General features: G+C 26.7%; 1 long non-coding RNA gene across 1 annotated transcript in view; it reads left to right on the top strand.

The window, feature by feature from the left end:
• The first annotated feature begins 17043 nt into the window (after positions 1-17043).
• The window catches only part of LOC129907386 (uncharacterized), an 89935-nt gene continuing 80504 nt past the window's right edge, over positions 17044-26474 (top strand). Inside the window, exons 1-2 of the long non-coding RNA XR_008771013.1 lie at positions 17044-17209; positions 18036-18398. This is a non-coding gene — a long non-coding RNA (uncharacterized LOC129907386). The remainder of the gene's footprint in view (positions 17210-18035; positions 18399-26474) is intronic.

Below are 26474 nucleotides of genomic sequence, written 5' to 3'. Positions count from 1 at the left end.
TTTTTTCAAAAATTTTTCTTAAATTTCATAAATTAATTGATGCCAAAAGATTGTCTAGGAAATTCAAGGAAAAAAAATATATGGGAGTGAGGGACAATCTTCCATAGTTCAAGCGATAGATGCAATTTTCTTATTAATTGACTTCAAACACAAAAAAAAAATATTTGAACACAACGGCAACACCTACAATATTCAAATATACATTTTTTAAAAGCTAGAAGCTTAGTCATATATGTAAAATTAAAATTAAGTTAGTTGAATGAACGGCTTTTGAACTCAGATTTTTGAAAAATAAAAATTATTCAAAAATTTTAACATGTCGTTTTTTAAACTTGGTCGTAATATAAAATGCATTTATTTTCAAATTTTTTTGGCCGCATTTATTATGATTTCAAATTATAAAAGGAAATGTAAATATGTATTACGGTTTATGAAAAAAAATAAACAGTATTTCATTTTCGAAGAACTTTTTTCAATAAAAGTTTTGAAAAAAAATGTAACTAATTTTTTTCTTTAAAGTTCAACATCTAAACATAAAATTATTTTTTATTCATTTAATAACCCTTACTGTTGAAAGTTAAATAGCAAAAATTTAAATTTCCTATTTACCACAGTGTTTGAGAAAATTAATTATTTCAATGCAAAAATTCAGTTTTAATAAAAAAAAAACCATTAAAATTGAAGTAATTTTTCATTTTTTTTTTTCAAAAGTGTGATATATTTTACCTTTTTTGCTTCGAAATTCAACTGATAATATTTATGGCCAAAAATTTTTTTTAAATAAATTCATATTTTATTAGAAAAAGTTTGGAAAAAAGTCATTTTAAATTTTTCTAATAACATTTTTTTTTTAATTCTGAGTTTGAGGACCATTTTTTCAAAAAGTCTTGATTAAATTTAGTGAATTTAAATTTAAGAGATAAGAATGAGCTTCTGGCTTTTTTAAAATGTATTTCAAAATATTGTAGGTGTTGCCGTTGTTTTCAAAATATTTTTTTTTTGTGTTTGAGGTCAGAATGTAAGAAAATTGCATTTATCTCTTAAACGATGGAAGATTGTCCCTTACTGCCTTTTATATATTTTCCTTAAATTACCTAGAGAATCTTTTGCTATCATTTGTTTTATGAAATTTAAGCAAAAAAATGCTTTTGTTAAAAAATTTTTAATTTTAATTTTAAAAAACAATACGGCAACACCGGCAATTTTTAATCTATAGAATTTAAAGTATTTTTAATTACCTACGTTTGAAAAAAAAATCGTCAAAATCAGAGCTGTTCGGCCGGGTTCCTTAATAATTTGCTTTAGTTACTCTACTATAATTTTCGTTGAAATTAGATATCGTTTACGAGAAATTCAGAAATCAAAAAAGCAGTAGTTCTATGGCAGGTATCATTAATAATTACCCCAAAAAATCATTTTTTATTACAAATGAACCGTACAGTCTAATTTATTCCATTAAACATACAAATTTTAACCAAAATCGTTAGAGCCGTTTAAAAAAAAAAAATAAACTTTTCTATTTTCGTTATGATCCTAAAAAAAATCAAGCACAAACAATTTTCTTCAAACTACCAAGTTTTTTTTTTATTAGTTTCAATTAATTTTGTTTTAAAAATCTTATTTTGATTACAAAAAACATTTAAATGTGATGAATTAAAATATATAAGAAATTGAATCACAAAAACCAATTCTTAAATTATAACTTTCTTATAAGAATTGAAACTAAATACTCGTCTTATTTTTTTCAATACAAGAATTTTAAATTTATATTAAACTGTATGAGAACGTAACCGAAAATTGATAATAAACAATACGCATGAAATAAAATCGGAGTTCATCGATTTACAAGACGTTATCACGTCAAAAAATCGTTTTAAAATTGTTAGACAATGGACAAAACGGGATTTTTTTTATATACACTGAGGGAAAAAATAAATTTAAGTTGAAACATCTTTGTTCCAAAGATGAACTACTTTGATTTATGTGACTTTACGATACGAAACCACCAAAAATTAACCTTTTTTCCACTTTGATTTTAAAATGTTCATCTTCAACGCAAAATTATTCCAAATATAATAGTTAAATCAATGTGGTTTTCATTGATTTTACGTGGTTTTATGGTGGCTTTTCCCTCAGTGTATATGCAATTTTTCAGTTCGTATTTTTTTTTTCCACTAAAATTAATTCTATAAAAAAAAAAAATTAAATCCATACCAAAATTTATCATCAGCCAACTATGTACTTACTTTCAAAGATTAATTCATAATCAAAAGTGTTATTCAGAATATTTGATTTTCTTTCATTATTCTGAATGAAAATACATTTTAAATGAAATTATTTGAAAGATATTTGTAGATAACAAGCGCTTAAAGTAAAAATAATACAATTAAATAATAAAATTTGTAGTCCTTTTAGATCAAACGTAATGAAATAAATACCTTAAAATATTATGTATCACATGAGTAAGAAGGAAATGATATTTCATTACTTTTCCTTTAAAATATAATTAAACATAGGTATGCAATACAGAAGAACTTTTATATCTACTATACCAGATGGCATTCAAAGTAACTCAACATTTCAAAATAAATTTTAAATTAAATCCTACCATAACGATGCATATTTCATCCATTTATATGACAAAGAATACAATTGACTTTTATATTTTAATATTAAACAAGTGCACTTTTATATTTTCTGGGTAGGTATATAGTTCTTAGAAATATGTATTTCTATAAATTACAAAAATTTCCTTTACGTGCATAAAGGCAATTTGTAGCATCCTCTTATAATGCTTTCTCTTATTGTATTCACATATTTTATATTAAATTCTTGGTTCAAGTGTGCAAAAATTGCAACAGAAAATAAATCTCAAGTTAGTATACAATTATTCCATTTCAAATTTATTCCATGAATTTTAATTTTCGATAAAAAAAATTACTAAGAATTTAAACAAATTACCTTTAACAATGGAAATAAAAATTTGTGCTTTGTCATTTTGAGCTGAAGATTATCATTAAATTAGTATCAGAAAATCGAAAATGAAAAACGAAGAAAAATTTTCAACTTCTATGAATTTAAGGGTCACTATGGTGTATACGTAACATATTTTCTATAGAAAATTCGAAACATAATTTTTATAGGAAATTTTAAATAAAATTATAATATTAGGTCATAATTATGTGAGTGTTCACTATTTCCAGCATTAATAATTTTTCCCCTACAGAATTTATAATTGAAGTTACTTAAAGTTTCCAAATTTATGAATTAATGATATATTTTCTTCAAAGCAACCCACAAAAGAGTTTGTTTTATTAAAGTTTCGTAAAGTCGTGAGTCAATAAAATAATAAAATTGAATTTAACGCATGAGTTTTTCTTAGCCCCTCTTTTTCCAAAGACGAAAAACCCCTAAACTTGATCGAACATTATTTTATTTATGACATCCCCAAAAAAATATTAGCTTCTTTTTGTAAGCACACGCAACTACATCATACCACAAACGATTGGTTGTTTGAAAAATGTTAACCATTCCTTCTACATTAGTCACTTTCCATTTACCTTTTTTTTATTTTGAATAAAATCCCATTCAATTTACCTTACCCAAATCGATTTCCAAAATAGAAACATGTCAAAAAAAAAGAAGAAAAAATAAAAACCTCGCGTTTTGTAGTTGTGACATTCTCAAACCATGTAAATATCAAAAAAAAAAAAAAAAAAAATACCCAAAACACACAAAGACGAAAATCCTCTTTTTACTTCTTCGATTACAAAAGAATGTATTTTAGGGTTTTTTTTTTCTTTTTTGTCGTCATATGAATACGACTACAAAAACTTTTGAATAAATTATAACATCGAAGGTACAACTGAGAATATAATACGAAAATCCATTTAAAAAAATAAAAAAACGAAGTTAATCCCCTGACCTTTTACTCTTTGATAAACCATCCATTTACAAAATGGTTAAAAGAAAAAAGAAAAAAAAAAGTAAAACCAACCTTCTCATCCTTAAAATAGGAAAATGGTTGATCTATAGTTAAGGGTTATGCAAGGAAAATGTTGAATTACTTTAACAAAAAAGAAAACAAAAAAAAGCTCTTGAAAATAGAAAACCCCATTCAAATAGCCTAATTTGTTTGCAGAAAAACAAAAAATTATACAAAAAGAAACTTTAAGGATTTTTTTTAATTTCATTTCCACCTCTTGAGCTTCATTAGGGACACTGACTCACGTAATACTTAAAAAAATCCTTTAAAATCCCTCCAATCCACCTCCTTCTTAAAAATATCGCGTAAATGGGATAGAAATGCCCTTAAGGAGGAATACGTTTTTGTTATATCCTGGACTATTTCAAATAGTAATTTCAAATTCCGTTCACAGAGTCCTTAAAAAAAATATACAACGGATCCTGGTACCACTCGTGCACTATATTAAAATGTCCTGGAGGCATTTTACTCCATGATTTATAGTGGTGGCCAAGTTAAAAATAATAGAAAAGTGAAATAAAAAAAAAACAAAACAAAAAAAAAATAATAAAAAAAATGAAAAACAAGAGAGACAAACAAGGAATGTGATTAAGCTCAAGGAAAGTTTGCTTAAACTTCCTTTTAAAGTTGTGCGACTTTCATCAAAACAAAAACAAACAAAAAACAAAACAAGAAAAGGACGAATCACGTTTTCATCAGCAAATTCTTGTGTACCACATAAAAATGAAAACAAGAAAGAAAACGACAGAGTTTATCTTGAAACATAAAAAAAAAACCAGGAAGAACGAAAAAAAAAAAAAAACTACCCACACCATTGCAAATATTATATTTTGGTGTACAGCATTTTGCAAAAAAAAAAAAATTATATAATCCTTGAGGGTTATCCTTATTATTGCTGATTGTGCTGCTGGTAACCCAGGTGAGGAAAAGATTATTGCAGACAATGTTTAGCGATTCGGTAAACATATCAAATTCCGGGAAGGAAACTTTTTTATCGTTTGTGCTCTGAAGTCCTGGTAAACGAATGGTGGTTTTGGTTACCTATATATTCTTAAAAAACCAGCATTAGAAAGACTTGAAAAATATTATATTTCTCTGAAGGACTAACTTTTGTTTGCTAGCGTACACAAAAAAAAAAAAGTTTTTTGGTTGGATCATAATTTTTGCGAAAAACCTTCACTTCATGGTTTTATAAATGGAGTACCTATGAATTTTACGTCTTACGGTATTTTGCTCTCCTTTCAATGTTAGGATTAAGTTTGTAATTAAATAATTCGAGACTGATAGATTACATTTGAGTAGGTTTTAACTTTTATTTTTTTTTGCTTGAACATATTTTTTTTTTTGGATCTACCTGAATTTGAAACCGATGGCCTTTCGAAATTCAAGGAAATTTGTGTATCAATTACTCTTAAAATAAGGTGAATTATGGTTCAAATTACCAACAATGAGATTGCGGGCTGGTCTGGAAATGCCATTTAAAGGACGTCTAATGGTATCAAGTTCGTTTTGATGCTAATGTGTTTTCAAAACAAAATGAAAAGCATTTCGAATGAAATGATATATTTTAGGGAATTTTGTTTTTTTTTTTTTCTTGTTGAGAGGGCTTCGTAAATATTAGCTAGGACATGATTAAAGATTTATTTTAATTGAATTTTATTTTTTTTGTTTGACTTTAATATTTTTTTTCAAAAGAGAGAGAGATTAAAGGACGTGAACCTTTTTGATGTTTTTTTATTTTATTTGCCAAAAGAATAAATTATATCAGAATTACTGAAAGTAAATGACATTGAATTTCTTTAATAAGAGGTTTGGAGTTTGTTTATTTGCAAACTGAAGCAATTCAAAGTAATTCATCTGGATAATGTTATAAACATCGTTTCGTTTTTATTAAATGACAAAAAAATAATAATTTTTCTGAGCTCTTCTTCCAAAAGATTTTGTTTTTTTTTTAATCTTGTACTTTCTTTGAAATTTTAAAATAAAAAAATTCTGCTTTTTTTAGATTTCTTAAAACTTTCGAAATTTTTAAACCTCACAGTATGCAAGAAAATTAAAAAAAAATGACAGTAAAATAGTAAACGGGATATTTTTTTATTTTTAAAATTTTCTGTTTTTTAATAGAAAAAAATGTTACGCATACGCCATAGTGACCAAATTGCATATTGGTTTAGTAAATGAATTCTACATTTTACTTTTTCTTTTTGAAGAAGAAGAATATATACCTATTGAAAAATATGGTAGGTAAACCCCAAGTGCCAAAAAATTTCTAGTTATAAAATTTTTTTCTTTTTTTGTTCGAGTGACTCTAATTTTTGATTTGGAATTATGTGAAAAATCAAAGTTTTTCTCTCATCGAATGTCACTTGACGAAAAAATTTCTTTTCTCAATTACCTAATTTAATATTGGATTATAATGGAGTTTTCTACTTTTTCATTTTACAAGAATTTCTGATTTTTAAATGTAAATAAAAAAAAAAACAAAACAAAGTATAAATTCTTGTATCAGAGCTTTCTAAAGTTCTATAAAAATACGTTTTCAATTCTTCAATCTCATTGCAAACAGAATGTTCATACCAAATGTATATACTTTTTTAATCCCGATTTGTTTTACTTTTATATGTTATGATCAGATATCCAAACCATACAATATAAAATGTATTAGCAACTTAAGGTGGCTGAAATTTTTGTTTTTTTAATTTTCCTGGATAGTTTAGTGATTACAACGTCAGAAATCAAGAAAACGGTTTTATGCCAGGTACCATTAGAAAGGATTAAAGATATTGTTTTTTGTTTTAAAAGTACCTGCGATGTTAGTTACCTACTGCGGTAGTAAAAAATTTTAATTAAAATCGTAAAAATTAAGTTTTTTTTTCAATTTTTATATAGGTTAATATAGTGGAGTAACTAAAGCTCAAAAATTGGCAATATTAGGGAACCCGGCCGAACAGCTTGGATTTTGATGATCTTTTTTTTCAAACGTCGGTAATTAAAAATACTTTAAAGTCTATCGATTAAAAACTGCCGGTGTTGCCGTTTTGTTTTTTTTTTAATTTAATTGAAGATTTTTGTGAACAAAAACAAATTTTTTTCAAAAATTTTTCTTAAATTTCATAAATTAATTGATGCAAAAAGATTGTCTAGGAAATTCAAGGAAAAAAAATATATGCGAGTGAGGGACAGTCTTCCATAGTTCAAGCGATAGATGCAATTTTCTTATTAATTGACTTCAAACACAAAAAAAAATATTTGAACACAACGGCAACACCTAAAATATTCAAATATACATTTTTTAAAAGCTAGAAGCTTAGTCATATATGTAAAATTAAAATTAAGTTAATTGAATTTTCAAATTTTTTTGGCCGCATTTATTATGATTTCAAATTATAAAAGGAAATGTCAATATGTATTACGGTTTATGAAAAAAATTAAAAAGTATTTCATTTTCGAAGGACTTTTTTTAATAAAAGTTTTGAAAAAAAATGTAACTTATTTTTTTTTTAAAGTTCAACATCTAAACATAAAATTATTTCTTATTCATTTAATAACCCTTACTGTTGAAAGTTAAATAGCAAAAATTTAAAGTTCCTATTTACCACAGTCTTTGAGAAAATTAATTATTTCAATGCAAAAATTCAGTTTTAATAAAAAAAAAACCATTGAAATTGAATTAATTTTTCATTTTTTTTTTTCAAAAGTGTGATATATTTGACCTTTTTTGCTTCGAAATTTAACTGATAATATTTATGGCCAAAAATTTTTTTTAAATAAATTCATATTTTATTAGAAAAAGTTTGGAAAAAAGTCATTTTAAATTTTTCTAATAACATTTTTTTTTTTTAATTCTGAGTTTGAGGACCATTTTTTCAAAAAGTCTTGATTAAATTTAGTGGATTTAAATTTAAGAGATAAGAATGAGCTTCTGGCTTTTTAAAAATGTATTTTAAAATATTGTAGGTGTTGCCGTTGTTTTCAAAATATTTTTTTTTGTGTTTGAGGTCAGAATGTTAGAAAATTGCATTTATCGCTTAAACGGAAGATTGTCCCTTGCTGCCTTTTATATATTTTCCTTAAATTACCTAGAGAATCTTTTGCTATCATTTGTTTTATGAAATTTAAGCAAAAAAAATGGTTTTGTTAAAAAAAATTTAATTTTAATTTTAAAAAACAATACGGCAACACCGGCAATTTTTAATCTATAGACTTTAAAGTATTTTTAATTACCTATGTTTGAAAAAAAAATCGTCAAAATCAGAGCTGTTCGGCCGGGTTCCCTAATAATTAGCTTTAGTTACTCTACTAAATAATTAAGTTTTAAATTCGCCTCTAGAGAATCTCAGAAAACTCATATCTACGAAGTTTGAAGAAAATCTCTCCGATAGTTGAGGTTCCAGTTCAAGTATATAGAATAGCTGGTTCAACTTTTTTCGCATTCTCTATCATCGTAATGTCATGAGTGATTATTATCGATCGAATTATCGAGTTTGATTTATTTTTTATGAATCTCTTAACTTGGCTTATAAGATAACTATACAACACAATATATACTTATACATAATGTCAAGTAAAAAATTAAATACTTCAAAAAGATTTTTGAAATCCCAAATAAACACAAAAAAGTGATGTTAAATATTTTGTCCACGTCAAATTTTTTATCTCGTTATTTCGAATTAAATTTATAGTCTTAAATTACCTTATACAGACAGTTTTCATAATAAATGTGGTAATTTTTGACCCCAAATATTGAACGCGCTTATTTTAATTTTCTTTGAATTTGGTGCAGATTGTTTTCTTATTTTTTATTATTTAATAGAAAAACGCTGCTAAATTAAGTGTAGGAACTTTTAGTAAAACTTGTTTTTTGGTTTTCCTAACAAATCCCGGGTTACAAAAATATGGAGTTACAGTTTTTATTTTATTCAAAATGTACAAACAAATATTTCTTATTACTCTGTGCAATTAAAACCATATTTAAAAAAAGATTTGAAGAAGTTCGAAATATATAATAGTTTATACTTTTCTTTTTTTTTTTTTTCAAACTAACCAAAAACTTAAATTTTAAATGCAGCAATTTATTTTATAAATAAAATTGACGTTCAGCTTTATTTTACAGCTATTGAATTTTATGGGAACTGTAATTTTTTATTTGTTTCGAAACCAAGATTTTGTGGTCGTAATTAAATATCATTCTGTGTAATCAGTGTAGAAAAGCCTTACAAAACGTACAGTGTAATCATTTGCCAAAGAATCATCTATACCATTTTAACACAAAAAAAACTTAAATTGATTGTTTCTAATAATCCCATTTCGAAATCCATTCTTACTGATAGCCAAACAAACATCACCAATTTTCTATGCTGAAACTAATTTATTTATATCGTGTTTTTTTTTAACTCATAAAAATTACTCATTTAACGATAAAAAAGCATAACAGCTACTGATAGTATAGAAAATTATACTTCTCTCTTATTATTTTTTACTTGCTCTATATAGAATAGTGCCAATAATTTTTGAAAATATGGGTGGTGGGAAAATTTAGGATAAATGGTATATGAAAGGGGAAAAATAAATTGCCGACAAAAAAATTGGAAGAAAGGGGGTGGGTGGGTGAAAAAGTGGGGTGGGTGTCAAAAATCATGGTTTTTTACGATTTCTGTCAAAACTAGAAGTCCTATCGAAAAAAGTCAAATGCAAAAGTTGTAGGTAGTATAAATGTCTACAACTTTTACTCAAACTATTTTTTTCTATAACCTTAAAAATATTGAAAAAAAATGCAAAAATACGATTTTCTGATTTTTTATTTTTATCTTTTACAAAAATGGTTGGATTTTAACAAAACTTGGTTAAAAATTACTTTGTTATGTTTTATATCTATTAAAAATGTTTTTTGAGCAAAAAGTTAATTTTTGGATTTTTGACGAATTTAATTTGAAAAAATAGCTTATTTTTCAATCAAAAAAGTTACCGAGCTCAGGGCATAAAAAACCATTAGAAAAATATACCTTGATTTCTATAAAAAAAAATTTTTGACTAGTGAAATCGAACAGGGCAGAAAAAATCGAATGTCTTGTTCGATTTCACTAGTCAAACATTTTTTTTTATAGAAATCAAGGTATATTTTTCTAATGGTTTTTTATGCGCTGAGCTCGAATCTGAAGTCAGAAAAATTCTATCTCATCACGTTTTTGACATATTACCATGCCAAAAATCAGAAAAATAGTGTTTGGGACGTTTAAAATTCAATATCTCAAAAACTTTGCAAGTTAGAGCTATTTTAGTACTTGATTCAAATTAAAAAGGTCAATGACCATTAGAAAAGTATAATTTTGTTTCTATGGAAAATTATTTCTCGCCAATATTATTGTCATTTACGGAAAAATCAATTTTAAAAATCAATTTTTTGTTTTTTTTCAATTTTTCTCAATATTTTCTAAAACAAAAGTATAGTTTTTCCACACAATCTTTAAAAAACGGTTTTAAACTAAATAATTGCATTCTAAACTTTTCAAAAATCAAAAATTTTTTCGGTAACTTTTTTGATTAAAAAATAAGCTATTTTTTCAAATTAAATTCGTCAAAAATCCAAAAACTAACTTTTTGCTCAAAAAACATTTTTAATAGATAGAAAACATAACAAAGTAATTTTTAACCAAGTTTTGTTAAAATCCAACCATTTTTGTAAAAGATAAAAATAAAAAATCAAAAAATCGATAGGACGTCTAATTTTGACAGAAATCGTAAAAAACCATGATTTTTGACACCCACCATACTTTTTCGCCCACCCACCCCCTTTCCCCCAATTTTTTTGTGGGCAATTTATTTTTCCCCTTTCATATACCATTTATCCTAAATTTTCCCACCACCCTTATGCTGCTAATAATTTGTTCAACTTTTACCTTCTGAAAACCGGATTGGCACTGGCCTAATAGGGCAAGTATTGGTTTCGTGTAGAAAAAAAATTTGAGATTTTAATCAAAACCAACATTACGATGATGGAGAATATCAAAAAAGTGGTTTTCGTCATGCCGTCCGTGCGTCGCGTGCGTCGGTCCGTGCGTCTGTGCGTCCATCTGTACATCGAGCTAGGGCCTAAACGGATGGATGGATTTGCTTGAATCTTGGTACAGATTATTTTTACGTAATTCCCTAGACTCGTTTTTTTTTATTTTTTTAATATCTCCTTTCTAACACATATCTGCCATATAACGTTTTCGAGGTATTGCAATTTTCTCGAAAACGGCTCTAACGATTTTGATTAAATTTGGTGTACGTAATAGTCTAATTGATTCTAACAAAACTGCGTTTTTAGTTTTTCTCAAAAAATGCGGAGAACAGAAATATGGCGTTGCCGTCTTTCGAAAATCGACATATTTTTAAAGTTCATATCTTTCATCAAAGTATAAGTCAATTTTATCCAAAATTTACAGACATCATTTTTAAGTGTAAAATGTAAAAAAATATTAACAAACATTTTTGAAAAAAAAAATTTTAATTTTATTTTTTAACTTTGGTTTTTTTTTATATTTTTTTTCTTGACACTAAACAAAATCTTAAAATTTTAAAAAATATTTAAGATAAAGATACTTTGAACTACAAAGCAAGTTCGTGCGACCCAGTCGTATATTTTATTTTTATTTTGTTTCCTATATTTTTTTATTATTATTTTTTTTTTTTTTTTAATATTTTCAAAAGTAATAAAATTTAAGTTTTTTCTAGTTTTTTCAAGGTTACACATGAATGGCCTTCTGTTGAGCTTCAACAGAAAAAAAACTCAAATATTTCTAGTCAACCCAAGCATTTTACTTTCTTGTTTTGTCCATTAATTTTAACCCTTCGTCCTTAGTTTCCAATCTTTCTCTCAAATATTTACAATACTTCAAGGTTTCTTCTTAATTATTTGCCATGGCCACTGTGGTGTATGTGTAACATATTTTTAATTTTCCATGAATATGATTTTGAAGTTTTTTTATACGCTTTTTAATTGTTGAACAGATGTACATGAATATTATTTATAGGCAATAAAAAAAAATTACTTACACGAAATGAAAAAAAAACATCAAAGAAAACGTGTGGCAGCCATCACCGCAGCATATAAATGTGTTGTGTTGTGTTGTGTACGCAGTAAAATAAATGTTAAAGTTCAGGTTCCTAAGAATTTATGAATTTATATCTTTGTTTATTTGTTTGAATAAGAAAATTAAGGAATGTTTTGAAATTTGAAAGCATTTAATTTTTATTAAACAAGTACCCACCTATTAATGTTGATTCCAAAAATAAAATTCAACTTTTTTCAAAGAAATCACTTAAGTATTTAACTATTAAATTTGAAGAAAAATATTTCAGCAGCCTTAGCTACTATCTGAATGGTAAAAATCTGGCAACTCTAATCAGAATCACACTATTCGTTCTCACAGGTGGGTGGTAGGTTAGGTTCATGGTGTCAACAAAACTTTTTTGTTTTGTTTCCTTCACATCCTTCTATACTACCACTTTCATCATTTTTGCCTTTCTCTCTGCGAGAAAAGGAATAAACTCTCTCCCAAATACAAAATGAAAACTTGCGCATTGTTATGTTTCTCTATTTTATAGCTTGGTCATCTTAGCAACATTTTAGTGCTGTATTATACAAATAAAGATGCCTCTCTGTATACTCGTTCTAGATATTCAGTCTATGGAAAAAAAAAAATAAAAGCTGATTCAACCGAAAGCACAATAACCATGTTATCAATGGAAATTAGCTTTGCATTTACCGGTTGGTTACAAGCATTTATATTATTTAGCCAAAATAAATAAACGCAAAATAGACTTCCGGCCTCAAATGCAATTAAAAATTTTCTTGTTTTTTCTCTCGATATGTGTATCTTTGGACTTGAAAATTCATCAACCCACTATATGAGTGAATGTTTATCTACGCATATTGAGGTTGTAAATTGTTGTTTAATTTTGGATTTTTATTTAAAATTTCATTTTGTAGTGTGAACAAAATGTTTTCATGCAGAGTTTATAGTTGATGAAATGACGCAGCATGTGTATGTAGGTTGATCTGGGTTAGACAAATAGGAATCGAACTGTTTCAATGAAAAAATGTTTACATCAAAATGTGGAAAAAAAAAGATATACAAAAGACTCACCTTACTGTTGTTGATTTAAAATTAAATGTAATAACACACAACGGGGGCAAAACACAATTCGGTATGTAGTTTATGTTTATATAATAATAATTAGTTATTCACTTTAAAAAGTTCAAAAGAGGAATCATAATTTAAATATTATTTTACAAGATTTTCCTCAAAAAAATTACTTGTTTCTTTTTGGAACCCAAACAAATGATTTACCTGGAAAAATTTTATTTTCTATTATTGGCGCATTGGCAAAGACTGAAAATAGGTGATAGATTCTTTGCGATATTATAGGTACAATCACAAGATTCGAAAGTTTCCTCTGGTAATATTTCTAGAAAGCCTTTTATGAAAATCGGGTTTTGTGCTTGAATACATTTCCCACGGAGTTTAGTTCAGAGAATCATTTCTTAAGAAATACTTTGTGAACATTTAACAGTCAGTTAATTTATTTGAAAAAAAAACTTTATGTATTTAAGATTTAATTTAACTCTTAATAGCCACTAGCTGACCCGGCGCACAGTGAGAAAAAAGTGGAAAAAACTCATTGGTGTGAAAGCTGGATTTTTTTTTTTATATGTTGGAAGTTTTTCTTACAGTAATTATGTTGTAGAATCCGGATGTGAAAGCATTTCTTTCAAAAAAAATTTCTGGAATTAGAAATTTGTATTCAAAGTTGAAAAATTATGAAAAGTGATGTAAATACAAGTATTTTTTAAATGGTGTAAAATCAGTTAAATTTTGAGTTTAAAAAAAAATTTTTTTGTAAATATATTAAAATTAAACAGTTTAACAATATCAGTTACAAGTTTAGCGAAAAAATTTTTTTTCGATTTTTCATTTTAAGAATACTTATAATTTTCCGGAATTTTGAGTTCAAAAATTGTTTTAACTACTTCCTCTGTTTGCCTCTGTGGGCGGACTCATATCATATGATAGTGTTGAATCTCAGCAACATTTGGCACCAAAAATCTCATCCTAATTCGTCCTAACAAACTTTTTAGAGCAATTTGAAGCTAAGCAAATGTGAAAAACGTATTTTCTAAAAAAGCAGATTATAATAAAAAATTGAAAGATTTTTTAAAAATCATATGTTTTAATATGTATTTTGATCCGATGAATTCAAAAAAAAAAATTATAATCTAAAGTAAGATCTCAATTTTTTTAATAATTCACATGTAGGTACTGCATTTATAACTTTTGTAGAATTTGTACATATATTTGTGAACCACGCTAACATTGGGGGGTATGAAAAATAGATTTCTATCGATTCTCAGACCTACCCGATATACACCGAAAATTTAATAAAAATCATTCCAAAAAATAAAAAACAACAATTTTTTTGGAGTATTCAAAATAGATTTTGGACATATCTTAGACCTTTTTTGCGAATTTGGTGTATACACTTTTTCATGTCGCTAGAACTTTTTTCTGTCTCACTATTTTATAGAAAATCATATATGAAATTGATGTAGAAGTTTCCAAGGAATTCGAAAATTGTATTCACAATTTCAAAAAAATGTATTTTCTTTTTCACCCTTATAAAGACACTTTTTTGTGAACACCTTTTATTTTTGTCCTGCCAAATTCGCACCCGTGTGCCGACAGATGGTTAATAAACTTACCTTTTTTAATTAATTTGCCCTTATTTGATTTATAAAGTTTTCAATGATTTTTTTCGGTTTTAATTTATTGATTTATTAATCAGTCGGAAATAAAAAAAAATTATGTAAAGTATTTTCTTTGAAAATCTGATAATTTTCAAAGCTAATAACAATTTTACACTTGTGTAGACGTTTAACTATAAAAGTCATTTAAGTCTTTAACAACTTCACAAATTTCAAATTGTATGCCCAAAAAATAAAAGTTAAAATCCATTTATTTTTAAGTCACCTAGTAGAGTAACTAAAGCAAATTATTAGGGAACCCGGCCGAACAGCTCTGATTTTGACGATTTTTTTTTCCAACGTAGGTAATTAAAAATACTTTAAAGTCTATAGATTAAAAATTGCCGGTGTTGCCGTATTGTTTTTTAAAATTAAAATTAATTTTTTTTTTAACTAAACCATTTTTTTGCTTAAATTTCATAAAACAAATGATAGCAAAAGATTCTCTAGGTAATTTAAGGAAAATATATAAAAGGCAGTAAGGGACAATCTTCCATCCTTTAGCGATAAATGCAATTTTCTAACATTCTGACCTCAAACACAAAAAAAATATTTTGAAAACAACGGCAACACCCACAATATTTTAAAATACATTTTTAAAAAGCCAGAAGCTCATTCAAATCTCTTAAATTTAAATCCACTAAATTTAATCAAGACTTTTTGAAAAAATGGTCCTCAAACTCAGAATTAAAAAAAAAAATGTTATTAGAAAAATTTAAAATGACTTTTTTCCAAACTTTTTCTAATAAAATATGAATTTATTTAAAAAAAATTTTTGGCCATATTATCAGTTGAATTTCGAAGCAAAAAAGGTAACATATATCACACAAAATAAATGAAAAATTAATTCAATTTCAATAGTTTTTTTTATTAAAACTGAATGTTTGCATTGAAATAATTAATTTTCTCAAAGACTGTGGTAAATAGGAACTTTGAATTTTTGCTATTTAACTTTCAACAGTAAGGGTTATTAAATGAATAAAAAATAATTTTATGTTTAGATGTTGAACTTTAAAAAAAAAATAAGTTACATTTTTTTTTTCAAAACTTTTATTAAAAAAAGTTCTTCGAAAATGAAATACTTTTTAATTTTTTTCATAAACCGTAATACATATTGACATTTCCTTTTATAATTTGAAATTATAATAAATGCGTCCAAAAAAATTTGAAAATAAATGCATTTTATATTACGACCAAGTTTAAAAAACGACATGTTAAAATTTTTTCAATAATTTTTTTTTTCAAAAATCTGAGTTCAATTACCATTCTTTCAAAAGCCGTTTATTCAATTAACTTAATTTTAATTTTACATGTATGACTAAGCTTCTAGCTTTTAAAAAATGTTTATTTGAATATTGTAAGTGTTGCCGTTCTGTTCAAATATTTTTTTTGTGTGTGAAGTCAATTAATAAGAAAATTGCATCTATCGCTTGAACTATGGAAGATTGTCCCTCACTCCCGTATATTTTTTTTCCTTGAATTTCCTAGACAATCTTTTGGCATCAATTAATTTATGAAATTTAAGAAAAATTTTTGAAAAATATTTGTTTTTGTTCACAAAAATCTTCAATTAAATTTAAAAAATCAAAACGGCAACACCGGCAATTTTTAATCTATAGACTTTAAAGTATTTTAATTACCGACGTTTGAAAAAAAAGATCATCAAAATTTAAGCTGTTCGGCCGGGTTCCCTAATATTGCCAATTTTTGAGCTTTAGTTACTCCACTAACCCTAAAATGATCGATAATAACTTTTTCAGGTAATATCTAGAAACTTTAAACCACTAACCTATAGGTATTCACAAAATTTTCAACTTAAAACAAATTGTTCAACTATAATCCAAAGTTTTCCAAAGAAATTTACAAATATTTCCTTTTTTTTTTCTTACAAGCTTTTTGTGGTTCCCGCCAAAATCACCCCTAGTAATAAATTTTCGGCTAGACCTATCCCTCTGTATCCCATTTATCTATTCTTAGAAAAACATTCCACCCTCTTTCATTTTTCCTTCACAATTTCCACTTGCACGTAGTTAAATCAAAATAAATCTGAAAAAAAAAAAATGGTCCACTAGAATGTTGCGTTTCCCCATATTTTTAGTTCATTTCAGGTCAATACCGTTAATATGTTTCAGCAACATTTTCTCTCCATTTCTCTTACAACATTTTTACAAAAATTATGAATATCTACACAAAACTGAATCTCGCCTCGCAAATATTCAACCCCTACAGAGGCTGTCTAATGCTGTTGCCACATTTAGTCTCTTGACAAGCTTTAAATCGAAAAGTTCAGTTTTCCTCCGTGTAACGGGTATTACGCGTTCTATCCGGCAGCAAAAAAAAAAAGATATACAAAAAAGTGTTTTTTTTTCCACTTTCCACTTCAGTGGGGGTTTCCGTTATATTACTTCTTCCAAATGGTGGCCTAACAATACACACAGGTGTGTTTTTTTGGGTATAGAATAGAGTTTAGTAGGGTACCTATATTTTTTTTGTTTTTTTGTATGTATCGGGTATTTTTTTTTGCGTCTTTTACTTGTTGTAATAAAAAGGACTAAAAAAAAGGATGTAAATATTTTAAATGTGGATAGTGGACCTGGCTGGCTGGGTTAAAGAAGAAAATATTGAAGAACATTATTTTTAGCAGATTCCGTGCCCACATCCTTGCAGGGGTTGGGTTATAAAATTGCTATACATAAACTATAGTATTTTATTCTTGTCCTATATTGAATGAGGTATGGGACCCCCCTCCACTCTGGTCGGCTTGGAAGTAAAGGACATTATTTGGTCTGACAGTGCAGTTTTTTTTTTCTTTCAAATGTTCATCCTTCGTGTCCTAAAAGCCACAAGTCCTGGCAGTAAATAAAAAGAAAACGAAACAAAAAATATAGAAACCCCAAAGGAATCGTTACATTCGAATGTGCATTGCGGTTTTCGTCCTTTTTTCGTATGAAATTGAAATAAAATAAGGAAGAAAATTTCTCTCACTCTCCTCTCGTTTATTGTGGATAATCCTTAGAGAAAAGTAGTACTTTTGATGGTGGTCCTTATTCAAGGAGGGCAACTTTTTTGTTGGTTCATTTTGTTTTCTTCTTTTTTTTTTTCTGTAACTTTTTCTCATCTCATCCTGAATTAGTTATGTCCTTAAGTTTTACCGTGTTTATGGTTCAGTTGTACTTATTTAGGTACCCCAAAGTCCTTTTGATGTTATTTTAAGTTTTGAATATAAATTTTATTCTTTCCTCTCTCCTTTCTCTCTGTTCATAGGCGCAATAAAAAAAGTGTGTGTGATGATAAAGAAAGAAAATTAAAGAAAAATGTTTGATTAAGTGCGAAAGTTTTGCTTAATAGCTTAGTGCTACGAAAAAAAAAGGAAAAATAAGAAATTAAAGTCTTAAAACCTTTACAACAAAAAAAAAAGAAAAAGAAGAAAAAAAAGTGATCCAAAAATTATATCGTGTACCTTTACAATAAAAGTTCACAAGCATCAATTTTACGTACATCCTGTGGATAAGGATTTCTTTTCTTGTCAGCTCCACGACTAACAGCGCCATATCGCAGCTTCGATTTATATCAGGAGAGCAAAAAGGAAAACAAGAAAAACAGCAGGGGATTTCCATTTCCATTTGGGTAAGCATCCATTCGAGCAAATTAGAATTCCAAATTATAACAAGTTTTACTGTTAATTATACCAACGGAGTATAACAGCAAGGACCTCGAGAGTCTGTGTGTGTGTGTAAATGTTCGATATTATATTTGGGTGAAAATATTGCCAGCAACAGGAGGTGGCATCAAGTCACACCGAAAGGAGACCGGTATTGAGGGACAAAGAAACCAATATGATGATGATGATGAAAATCGTCCTTTTTTTTGGTTTTGTGTTTCGTCGTCATCATCGTCGTCCTTAATGCCCATCTTTTATACCAATAAAATCAACAGCTATTAACATATACCTGCTAGCCTTCAGAACCTGACTGTTCTAATCTATTTATATAAATATTTATTATGTAAAGTTCAAGTGGATGGGGGTTATTGTTTGGTGGTAATTTAATATTCCAAAATCGATTTAGAATGGTATGTTAATTTTAAAAATTCATTTTTCGGGTCATCACTAAAAATAAAAAATACAAAAAAAAAAAGAATAATTTCCTCCTTTTTTCGTGTATTTTTCAATATTCAAAACATAAGTTGGAATAAAAGTTTTAGATAGAGAGAAAGAGAATGGTTTTTTTTTTTATTGAATAATTTATGAGTAAAACAGGGGGATTGTTAAAATATTAAAACGGATTACAATCGGGTGGAAAAAAAAGGACCTTTTTTTTCTTGTTGTTATTGTGTGATTTTGATAGACAATTGTTGGGTGTTTTAATATTCCATTAACTCTGCAATTCTTTTTTTTTTTGTTTTCGTTCTTTTTCTGTCTTTTTTTTCTGGAAATGGGGTGTTAATTTGTTTTAACATGATTTATCAATTATGTGATTAAGGATTAATGGGGTCGTTTTTATGTTTTTTTTTTTTTTGTTGAGGAAAAAAAGAGTTTTTAACCGGGTTATAGTTTTAATGAATTTTCATTCGGTAGCTAAATTAGGTTATTAAAAAGTTTTTTTTTTATACAGAAAATTAATGCAATATATTTGTCCATTAACAGGGATTTTGTTTTGGAATTTTTGTAAACTTTTATTGTGATTGAAATTGAATTGAATTAAATACATGTTTGTTCTCCGAACAATTTAAAAAAAAAAAGTACATTTACCATCAATTTATAAAAGGATTTAAATAAAATGCAACTAATTTAGACGTTAATGGAATCAGAAAAAAATTTCGGTTCCATACATTTGTTTGTTATTTAAAACCGTTATTTTAATAAGAAAGTAAATGTACTTATTTTTATATCAATACATTCAAATTACGAGAAAATTCATTCCTAAAATAGGTACATTTAAATTGAATTTACAATCTTAAGTATCAAAACTTTAGTGGCAGAACCATTCCGAAGGAATTTTACATGTTTTAAAAAAAATTAAAAAAAAAAAACAAGATATTTTTTATTTAAAAAATAAATATTCTAATGGCGTTTTCGATTGGCAGTCCGGAAGCGTCCGGAATCATTCTGAAAAAATTTTATTCACACAAAACTGTCAGTTTTGTACGAATAAAACGCTTTCAGAATGATTCCGGACGCTTCCGGACTGCCAATCGAAAACGCCATAATTCTTGGGAAGAGTCATACATTTTCGAAAATTTATTCATTTTATGCACAGGTAAAACTTTGACCTGATGACCTTTGCTATTGAATATTTTTAAATCTTTTCATAATTTTTCTGTCATTGTCATTTTAGGAACGCCAGTTGTGAAATTTTCTTGAGAAAAAATGTTGTAAAAATATGTTATTTCTAGGAAAAACCTAAAAAGATGTAATGTTTTTGACATGATTCTGTCTCTATTTGTTTTATTTTTATTCAGAATTCTTTCCAAAATAAACTTGAACTTTTAGGAAATTAAAAAAAATATTAATTCAAATAATAATAATTTTTCGTAGGTAATTCGGAGAAAGAACTCATCTTTAACTAAAAAACGAATTTATTTCTAAAATTGCTTACCTTAGTCACAGCTTATTTGTAGGGATAAACTTCTTTTTTTTTTATCAAAAATATTCTTTTTGTATGAAATATGTACAAATTCAAATTCCATATAAAAACAAATTGAATTCCTAGCACCTACCAAATTGATTTTTGTAAACAATTAATAACTACACAAAAATGTTGGTATACATAAACTCCTGCTCAAAATTAACGCACACATTTTTCGTCTGAAGTTATACCCCTGCATCTTATTTTAAAAGGCTTTAAAATTCTTTGGTGCATTTTTTTGTGTTTTGTTATTGTTTAGCAAGTCGAAAAAATGCTAAACTGCAACAGTATTATCAACCAAAAAAAAGATAAACCAAATTTAACAATTCAAGGTCTGAAAACTGATTATAAAATAATTTTTATTTTTAAGAAGAAAAATTTAAAAAAAATGGAAGCGGGTGACGGTTCTTTCCCATAATTGTATGCAATACTTGGTATAGTCTCCTCTAGCGCATATGACAACCTGGAGTCGTTTGTCCATTCCACTAATTAACTTTTGAAGGTTTTGTTTTAACACTTCTTTCACTGAAGTTTTCAGTTGATCAAGACTGCTTGGAGGTGGATTTCGGTCGCGAATGCATCTTTTCAATATTTCCTACACATGTTCTATTGAATTCAAATCCAGATTTCTGTGTGGTTAATCCGAAGCTGGAATATTAAAATCTTGAAGATATTCTCAAACTACTCTAGCATGCATTATCGTGCATCAGACTAAACTGTGGACCAAATCTAGGGGTGATTGGAACCAGATGCTGTTCGAGGGCATCAGTCAAGTATTTTTGGGTACTTAACTTAGGTCTAGAAAGGCTCGCTAACTCCGTAGGTGTTGTAAAGCAGATTTAACTCCATGAAATTTTATGACTCTTCTTTAAAAGGCTCGCGGGTTAACAGACAGACTTCAGCAAATCTCTCCCCAAATCTTCCCGACAAACATATTATTCCATACCTTTAATTTAAGATCACTATTGTCTCATTTGAGAAAATAACCATGATGCTGTGGCATAAAGTAATAGCAGGACTTTACTTTAAAATAAATAGGATGTGCGTTAAATTTGAGCAGGAGTGTATTAAGTAGGTACAAGGTTATTGCTAGTTAAATTTTTTTAAGGCGAAATGTAGCAATACCTACTTTTCAAACTTGTATATAAAAATTAAAATATTAAAATTAAATTAAAGAAATAAGAGTAAAAATTTAATGCCAGAAATATTACAAAACTGTTTTTGCAATTCCTATGAAATTTCAAAAACACCAACTTCATAAAAAGAATTGAAGTAATGCAGTGCAGATCCCTGTTCCCAACATTTTCTCCTTTTTATGATCGTTTGCGACTATTTGTGCATGTGCATCCACAAATGTATTACCGTCATTATTTTTGGAAAAAGAGGGGTGGAGGAAGGTCCTGAGATAATTTATTTATTAATTTAGTAAAATGCTTTTTTTTTTTGCTTATAACATATATACAAGAATCAGGAAGCTCAAATTTAAAAAAAAAATTACGTATACGCCTAAGTGACTCATTTTACTCTACTGTTAAAAAATTGCGTTACAACGTTTAGCCATAAAACTTTGATAAAATTAAATATTTAAAAAAATTATATTTCCAATAAGAATCCATTGATTTAGCAACAAAAATCTACAAAACAAATCTTATTTTGATCATTTAATTCAATTGAAGGTCGAATTTCAAATCGTAATTTTTCACAAAAGTTTGAACTTTTAAATTCAAACACAAACCCTGTAAAGATGATTTATGTAGTTTGAAAAGTCATGTTTGGTTGGGATATGAATGTCTATTGTTCATAGAAAATACATTTAGTATAACCACTTGTAGTCTTCCTGAGACCTAGTGTTTTAAAATTAATGAAAAGAAGTATCATTGGTGGTGATAACGGGGGTTTTAGAAAAATATAACATAGTGAAAAAGTTATACGACTGTATTAGACTACTTGTAAAATAACACCGTTAAAATACCATAAGATTTTAAATTAAAAAAAAAAAAAAAACAAATATTACGTATACGCCTGAGTGGCTAGGTTTACTCTATTGTTGAAAAATCTCGCTACTATTTTACAAATAATTATGATTGAAGAGTTATTTTGAACAACTAATTTTTGGATTCTTCAGACGTGATTTCTATTTAAAATTAATGGCCAGAGACAAATAACAATGGTTTGCCATAAACATCAATAAATCAAGTTTTTAAAACATAGCTACTATTTTAACTGATCATTATTGTTAGTATCCTTTCAAAATTTCATTTTCTCACAAAGAAAATTGAATCGTTTATTTCAGAAACGACATAAGTCCATGAGCATAAACTTTTCAGGAGCAACAAAAAACTGTTTTTTACTTAAAATTCCACAACACTTCAAATTTAGAGTATGCCGAGTTATAACCTAGCCTAAGATGCATTTAGAAACCTTTAAAATATAAACTTTTTTTTAGGTCTTTGCGGGTTTTTAAGCCTTTAAAGTCGGTGGACTTATGTCGTTTCTGAAATAAACGAAATTTTTGTGGTAAAACTTTTGTTTTTATTAAGCTATAGTTTTTGAACCCTACTTTCGATTTTAATAAATTAAATAGCAGTAGATAGAGTAAATCTTTACATTTTTATAGATGTATAACTTAAAGGCTTGCGTGTCATGATGTTTGCCAAAATAATTTAAAACTGGTAAAATGTCATATTATTCAAGAGTTAAAAATGCTGCCACCACCAGAAATCTGGCTATAACTTTTGAATCCTGAGTACAATTTTAATGAATTTAATAGATATAGATAGAGTTATTCTTTACCTTTTTATAAATATATAACAAAAGGGGGTGCGTGTCAAGATTGCTGCCAAAATAATTTAAAACTGGTAAAAAGTCATGTATTTAACAGTCAAAAATGTTGTCACCGGGTGAAAATTTTCCATATATTTTGAACCCTTTTCTTTCAGTTTTCGTATTTTGGGGGGTCTGACATAATTAATTTTTTTTTCTGAAGATGAATAACTATACATAAATGAGAAATTTCCAGAAAAAAATTTTTTGGAAAAAGTGGACTTATGCTGTTTCTGAAATAAACGATTCTCTAGTATTGAATACTTTTTGTAAGAATTGTATATATCCATAACTATCCTTTCCATTCAAAGTTAAATTTATCATTATTAAAGAATACCTTGACACTAACTATATAACACTGAAATTTTTTTCTTGTTTAAGTATATTTACTTTAACCATAAACTATTTAAGTTATTATACCTGCAAAATGGGTTAATAACTTGAATTGTTTCCAATATACCGATACAAAATAAAAGCCATAAATCATCAATAAACGTGATTGTGATTGAATCCATCATTAAAGTTAATTATTAACTAATAAATTATAACCATAAAAGAATGCGGCATAATAAAAATAATTACATCATAATTAAGTGGTCTTGCATAAAAAATAAATAAACAAACCATTACATTTTTCATATTGTTACGTATAATGTATGTCAGGTGAAAGAATTTATTTCACCGTAATACCAAATTGAGCATTGAACCGTAACTTAATTATGAGTAATTAATCATTTAATGCATCTTTTGACATATATTTAATATAATAGAACTACCAGTTTATAAAACAAGTTTATTTATTCACAGTTGTTTTTTTTTAATTTTATAATATTGATTGATGTAGGAAAATAAATAAGTCTCAATAGATATAATCAATTTATAAATATAATATGGAGGAATGCAGGTTAAAAACAATGGAAATTTTTTCACTTAGGTAGATAAAAAAAAAGACGTGCAAATTCCATTCATCAATATTAATAGACCTCAAAAACAAAACTAAATACAACAAATATTATTTTAAATTGTTGTTAAAAGTTCGTTTTTTTTATGAGAGAATAATTTTATTTACAACTAGCGACCCTAAAAAAAAAAAGACCTTTATTAAAGAAAGTAAAGCTTAAAAACTTTTAAGCCCCTTTAAAGAATTTGGATTAAATTTCTTGGACTTTATTTTTGCATACCTATTGCAATAATGTCTCCCTTTATAAAAATTTAAGCCCAAGTTAAGTTAATCCGGGTCTGTATTCTAATAAAAAGTGTTCACATAAAAAGTTAAACTTCAATGTCATTTACAACTTATAAGTAGGTAACAATTTACTATCATTATTTGACATTTAAAACTTAGCACTTAGGTATAACACTGGTCTGTAAGGAAATCCTCCTTTAAATAAAACTATACTTTTCTAAAGAATTTTTGTATGCCTATTCCGAATCTGAAGTCAGAATTGACCTAGCACGTCACGTTTTTTTTTTTAGATATTAACGTTAGAAATTCTCAAAAACCAATTTTTTTTTTTGCTGTTTTCGAAGAAATATTTTGGCATAATGTAATCTTTTTCAATTAAAATTGATACGGCTTATGAAAGAACTTATTTTTTTCTTTCAAATTCAATTTCAATCTTCTCAATATCTCTTTTCTTCTCCGAGATATCTTAACTCAAGTAAGTTTAACATAAAGAAACTGATCTCTAAAAATTAATATATCTTTCTCCCTAGAACAAAAGTATACTTTTCTAATGGACTTTAGTGTGTTGATTTTGAATCCGAACTCAAAAAATTTCGGTCAGCTCTGGTTTTTGAGATATATGTAGTAGTTTTTTGATATTTTCTAAAAAAAAAAAAACTTAAGAATTTTTTTGACTTCGGATTTTAACTCAGCACTTAAAAAACTATAAGAAAAGTATACTTTTGTTACGAGGAGAAACAAATCTGAAGCTTTACAAGGCAGTTTATCGAATGGTTTATTACAAATAAGATATTTCTAAATAGAATAATAGTATATAAAATTACAAAACACGTAAAAATTTTGTTTAATGTATTTTATTTTGATTTTCTTTACATATTTCACTTTTTAAATATAATGGGCATTGATATTTTACATTTTCTTTTGTTAAGGTGCTTTTGTTCATGTAGGATTTACTAAAAAGTGAGGGATTTCGAAATGTCTGCTTTTTTTTGTAAATCAGTATTTTAAAAAATGAGTAAACATGAATGTAAAATAACATATTTGTATGTCAATCGATAGGTCATATTATGAAGAATAAGTCTTCCAAATTTGAGCTCAATGCGACAAATAGTTTTAATTTTATACAAGTTCAAATGAATCTAAAAGGGTGATTTTTTTAGAAACTACTCACATTTTTCAAAAATCATTTTTACAAAAATTGTACTTGACAGAATTTTTCTGAAACCAGATTTAGATTCAGAAGAGTCCAATCTTTCATAATATCAAAAAATTATTTGAAATAGAAAAAAAAAGTTAAATTTTGCAGACCAGTGTAATTTACGAATTATAATCTTCTTTGTGAGTTTTCACCTATAACTTATCAATTATTTATCCCTTTTCATCTTTCTATCACTTATCAATTATGACTAATCACTTTGAATTTTTTATTAATAAATACCGTTTAAATTTTAGATAAACCAAAGAAAAATCAGAAATTTTCAAAAAAGTTAAATTTTGAAAAAAAAAATGCATACCATTTTGGGATACTTTTTCCTTTTTTTGAAAAATTTTGATTTTTCTTTGGTTTATATACAATTTAAACAACAGTATTTATTAATAAAATGTTCAAATAAACTCAAAAGAATATCTTTTTAGAAAATAACTTTTGATATTTATTCAAAACTGCCCCCATCTAAAATATAAAAATATGAATAACTTTTGAAAAGGAGCAGTAAGGATTTCAATTCCAACGGATTTTGCACCTATTATCATCATCAAATACAACCCAGCTTACAAGTTTTGTAGACACATTAAGCTTCAATAACGTATAATTGCCTTTTCTAAATTATCTCAAATTTAAAAAAAAAAAATGTTTTTCATCAAAGTATACTTAATTTATTTGGAGATAATTAAATAATGTTTTTTAATGTATTCAAAAATATTGGTTTTGCCTTGATGACTGATTTTGCAGTCTACAAAAAATCATAGAAGTTTGAAACAAAAAGAACCTTGAGCTTAATAAATAACCTTTCTAAAAAAAATAATAATTACGGCAAAAATAAAAAAAAAAGAGGTTGTCTATAAAGC

Source organism: Episyrphus balteatus, chromosome 1 (genome assembly GCF_945859705.1).
Source record: "Episyrphus balteatus chromosome 1, idEpiBalt1.1, whole genome shotgun sequence".
NCBI classification, from domain to species: domain Eukaryota; kingdom Metazoa; phylum Arthropoda; class Insecta; order Diptera; family Syrphidae; genus Episyrphus; species Episyrphus balteatus.
Note: the sequence above shows the minus strand (reverse complement) of the source record. Positions and strands in the feature narration are given on the sequence as shown.